Source organism: Pholcus phalangioides, unplaced genomic scaffold (genome assembly GCF_987345545.1).
Source record: "Pholcus phalangioides strain wild (caught in Gottingen) unplaced genomic scaffold, Ppha-v1.0 ptg000013l_1, whole genome shotgun sequence".
Classification (NCBI taxonomy): domain Eukaryota; kingdom Metazoa; phylum Arthropoda; class Arachnida; order Araneae; family Pholcidae; genus Pholcus; species Pholcus phalangioides.
This window is the reverse complement of record NW_028301606.1, coordinates 2,649,263-2,654,962: the sequence shown is the minus strand read 5'-3', so window position 1 is coordinate 2,654,962 and position 5,700 is coordinate 2,649,263. Positions and strand designations below refer to the sequence as shown.

The following is a 5,700-nucleotide window of genomic DNA, read 5'->3' as shown; positions in this document are numbered from 1 at the left end:
CTCTTGGCCTCTTACGGGATTGAATATTTCAATTCATTTTCAATTACCGGCAACCCGCTGTATAGAGAATTTTTTTTCCGTTGGATGTCTGGCGCGTAACTGACTGTTAGAAAACAGCGTCACAAAATTTCAAAACGTTATAACTCCCTTTATATTCGTCCAATCCTAAAACGGAAAACAGTTTGCTATATTAGTTTTTCACAACGAATCATGTGTGTAAAATTATTGGTCGGTCGATAGTATACACCCTGTATAAAAATATTTGTCTGCAAAGTTTATTAACATTACGTTTCATAAGTCCTCTTATTTTTTTGAAATGAGAAATTTTCGCAGATTATTTTTGCAGGCTTTAAAAGGAACTGCACTACACACTTAGAGAGGATGATTTCACAAAAAGATGAATAAGATGGGTTTTTTACAGTTGACGATTGTTGTTGGTGCTGATCGCACTGATAAGTGGCATTAATTGATGTATAGCATATAACATTAGCGAATAACATTTAGCGATGTTAATGTAACGAATGAACCTCATTATGATCTTTGTCTCACCACGGACATTTTCTGCACGGGACCTGCAATTTATTGCCCATTTCGAATAGCAGCCTTTTTTATACCCACCGAAAGGTTGGTGCGCGAACTCCTCGATGCGGACTCCATGTGGTAGTAATATTTTTCTGTGGTCATGTCCCCGTTTCTGTTGTACCCCTGTGTCAGGATAGTTTCTGGTAAGGACGAACCGGGTATCAAACTCGCGGCACCTCTAAACATCCTTTGGTACTTTAGGCGAGTATCTTATCGACCTGGGATACCGCGCTCATGTAATGAACTTGATTGAAGAACACTAGTGTGTTTCCCCTCATAATGATTTAAGAAGTGTTAAAGCTTTTAAGCTTTTTTTAAACTCTGGGCAATGATATATTTTTTATAAATACAAGTTTAAAAGTCACAAAAGACAAGTTGTTCAACAGTGACTAGTGGATAATTTTTTTTATAATTTACAATAGTTTTGCTTTTAAGACAGTGAAACTTCCTAGGATTGAAGAAAGTTTTGTCATTCAAGGATTTCAGTTTTAAAACTTTGTTTTCCCAGAATTTTGCTTTTATATTGGATACTCTGCTGTTTTTTTTTAAATTTGATTATAAGTTAGAGAATTTATGGCCGTCCTGCATATTATTTCAGGTAGCAGCCTATTTGCATCCTCGCTCTTAATCGGCTACCTGTCTCACATCACCATGCATGGATAGGAAAACAGGTTTTAACATGTTGTAGCAAGCAGATTATTCTGCTCTTGGTAATAAGGTACACACAAGTCACAGATTATTCTATTTTTTGGATGCTGATTGGATCATAGCTACTAGGTTCAATAAAAGTAATTGATAGTATTTTTGATCACTCGCCATGAAACTTGGTCGTGCCACAACGTTTGCCCATGTTTCAAGGCAAACTTCCATCGGTCAAGTTCATGTTGGGCTGCACAAGTTCGACTCCCTTAACTCATTTATTTCTTTGCTTTTTATTATTTCTTCATGTAAATACGTTGACCATCCTTAAATCAGTATATGTGTGTTGAGAACCTCCAAAATATAGCGCGTTAAACAGCTAACAATGCAAAACTATGTGCTTTGGAAGACCATTCATTACGGACCTAAAAAAATATTCACTAGCTAAAAACTCTTCCTCTCATGATTGCATATAAAAATGAATTTGAAAATTTTGAATTCATATAAATTGACTGACCAATATGAACAGGAATGGACCATGTGATACCGTATATGCTAAAATATCAAAGAGAAAATGCTCGGGGGTTGAAAGATGAAAGGGTCTATCGACTGAAAACCAGCTTTTCCAAAAGTTAAAAAAAAAAAAAAAATTTTGACTTTCAATGTTCAAATAATGCCTAGTTGTGTTGTTATTTTGCTATCAAAAAATTGAATGGAAATTTTCAGTTAAAATGATTTGAGTTCAATATTCAAATTGCTCTGTTACGGATTCTAATATTTATGGATGGCATTATGCATGGACGATGTGGAAAATTAGCCATCAATATTTAAATGAGATGGGGGTCAGCCCAGGGCCGTCTTTAGAGCATCATGGGCCCCCGGGCCTAGTGGTTTTTCTGAGGCCCCAACTTCTAAATTCTAGAAACTTTCAACCGGATCTCATTTTTGTGAGGCCCGGGTGAGCCCATGCGTTAAGACGGCACTGGGTCAGCCAATCTCGAGAATTTCACTAATTTGTTGGAAAGTTGCTCATAAGAAACTATCGAGACACCTTAGAACTATAATTATGACTGATGTTCAGAATATAATTCAATAGAAAGGAGGAGCAAATAAATGAAAGTTCTTCTCAAATGAAAAAAAATTCTATTTTTTTTCTCTTTCTTTCTAAAAATTATATGATTACATTTTCTTTACGAAAATTGTGATCAATGCCAATTCATTTTCTCTGTTGCAATAGACCAAGACTGTGTATTAGTAGTAAGTCACCAACTTTGAGGCGTGAATGTAAAATCCAGCCTCCCCTCTAAGAAGTCTCTCATCAACAAAACTTGTGAAAAAAAAGTCAATTCTCTTCAGACTCCTACCACTTTTGTTTCCAATTCAGAAGTTAGATGACAGCACTCTGAATATGAATCACACATGCCTCAAACACACACATACATATATATTGGGGCAGGCTGCCTGGCATTCGAGTAATGAACGAATAATGAGCGCCAGAATTCTACCTTCGGACTTATCCAGTTGCAGAGATCTCTTCCAGTTCAACTTCGTTTTTTTGTACGTCGTTTTATTTATTTTTAGTCGATTCATCTGCACGTGCCACGATGATTCATGTCATTTCGGAAATGTTCTTGACTTTTATGTATCATTATCTATGTATCTTGTCTGTGTATTTATGCTATATGTGAACTGTAAGAATGGATAAAGTTTTCCCGTCACCGGACACGCCCTCCGAGCCAATGTGCTTGATTTACGCAATCGACAGAGCCTGGCTTTGTTCGGTGAGCCCAGCTTTGTGGCAGAATGTTTATAGCGTGCCTAAGTGTTTAGCTGTGCAGGTTTGGGGTTCAAATCCCTGTTGGGATACGTACTGACACTAACAACTTACCTGGACAGATCTCTTGGGAAAACTTAAACGTTACATTAAAAAAAATCGTTCCGAAACTCTCTTCGTTTCACAGCTATTCTTGTGTATGAGTTTTTTCCATGATACCCACATCAAAACACATAGGGCAACCGTTTGTTAAAAGTTCCAGAAGATTACATTAGTTAAATGAAAGACAAAGAATTCTCACATACTAGACTTGGACGCTGAATATTGTTATGACCCGCCTCACACTGCGCTAATAGAAATCTGCAAGGTGTGCATATAAAGTTTTCTCTCTTGGCCAGAAACTTCATTGGTGGGCAGTTTTTTACGAATATCATTTCTTTTTTCTTGTCAGAATAGTCCCTAAACATATTCTATTCCCTTAAAAGCTGTGCACGACTGGTATATACTGCATTGTGTTTCCTACTGGAAATAGTGAGAAATAATTATCAATAAAATTCTATTGATTTCCAGATCTTTTCTTGCCACTTCACACTTGCCCTTTAACTAATACAGTATAACATTCAAATTGTTTTCATTGTTCAGTAACAAAATATTGGTGACATTTATATTCGAAATTTATCATATCATTATCATAATTTAACATTATCATAAACAAATTAGAAACAACCTGTCTTTGATGAAATTTCATCTTAATATTTGAGAAAGAATATTTATGCTGCTTGATTTCATCACAAATACTGTAGAGTTTGAAGACGATTTAAAACTGTTTTTGTAGACAATTGTGTTCGAATATTTCACCCTATATATATACATATTTTTCTTTAAATATTTTCAGTGAATGATAATTATATTTATGTATTCCAGACCTATGAACACTTAACCCCTCGATTGGCATTGAATTCAGTTTATGAATATTTGTCAATGGTAATTATAATTTTTTTCGTTATAAAAACTAGGAGTATTTGAATGAATTTTTTGTAAAAGAAAAATTTATACTAAAATTCAAAAATATTTCAGATCATTCAACAGTTATAATAAAATTGAAAAATCAAAATATATTTCAATTCATTTTTCAGTTTTTGAATCAGAGGTTTTTGTTTCCTGTCTGATACTTCGTAGGCACTTTTCCTGTTTTTTTCCCCCTCTTTCCTGATTCGTTAATTTTAACTCAAGTAGGTATGAAAATTTGCATTTTTATGGGAAGTATTCGAATTTTATCACACAACGGGGGAAGGGAATAGTTTTAGTTTTGATAAATTTTTGAAGCTGAATTTTCGCACGTGAAGCACCAGTGATTTTTACCCAATAATAGTCATGGGATTGACGGATGAACAGAAATAGCGGATAAAGCAATTATTTTACGTTTAAGTTTCGCTAGTAGCGTTTTATATAAAAGAGTGTGCTCACAAATGAAAACAACGATTAAGGCAAATGCATGGAAAAATAAGGAATTCCTAACGCATTTTCGACACATTATGGGTGCCGTCTTCAGAGGATGAATAAACCATTATAAGGCTGACAGGGGGATCCCACTTAGGTTGATTACCGAATCTTATCTCCCTCCTTCTAAGGGGCCATTCAAGTATTACGTAAGCAGATTTTCAGCCATTTTTGACCCCCCCCTCCCCTTGTCAGCAAAACACTGAACCCCCCCCCCTTCCCCCTGTCAGCAAAATTTCGTCAGCAGCTTAGAATTTTTCATATCTTCAAAAAGGGGTGGTTGATGACGTAAGCAACCTTCAAACCCCCCCCCCCTTGTCATCAAAAGTCAGCAAATTCGAAACCCCCTCCCCCCTCGATGCTTACGTAATACTTGAATGACCCCTATAACCACGACGTTACCGCACACCACAACTCCGGTCATATATTGCCACATATCAATATCTAACCCGTGGAGCTGGGTGGGAAATGAAAGCGCCATCTATCGGTGGTCGCCCTAGGCCAACACTACCTATAGAAGACGGCTTCCGCACGAAGCTTGTGATGTCACTGAAGAAGGCAATCTCACCGGTAGCCATTGGATATACTACAAAAAAGGATGAAGATGGCGCATGCGTATTCCGGCTATATCCAATAGCTATAGGCGAGATGGTCTTCTTCAGTGACGTCACAAGCTTAGTGTGGAGGCTTTCTTCTACACGGCTGTTTTCCTGGCTTTATAGGTGTAGAACTTGTTTTTCTTCTTTCCCGGATTCGAACCCAGGGACCCTGACCAGTAACCTTCACGGTGGAAGACGAACAACTTACCACTGTACTACTTGGGTACAAAAGTGATGCCAACAGCACACGGTGTTCCCAGGTGGTCACCCTCCCTCATTGCTAACCACGTCCGATGCTGCTTAACTTCGGTGGTCGGACGAGAACCGGTGTTTTCAGCATGGTATTGCCGATTGCCCTCCTTCTAACCAGAGCAGCCCACGTCTGGTTTAGTTTTTTTCCGGAAGTAACCGGGAATTGAAATTTGGTAACAAACCCAAGTGGGATCCCCGGTCAGCGTGACCACAGTGGTTATATTTATTCTCTGAAGACTGCACCAATAAGCCCGGTTTACATGGGGAAATGGGAAAAAGCGCGTTCAAAACGGGCTTCAAGGACTTTCTACCAAAACCCGTTTACATGGACCGGCTCCTTAACTCCGTTTTACA

At 37.6% G+C, this 5,700-nt stretch overlaps 1 pseudogene; it reads right to left on the bottom strand.

Moving 5' to 3' along the window:
* Positions 1 to 5,329: 5,329 nt before the first annotated feature.
* Positions 5,330 to 5,449, bottom strand: LOC149078475 (5S ribosomal RNA; annotated as a pseudogene).
* Positions 5,450 to 5,700: the final 251 nt, after the last annotated feature.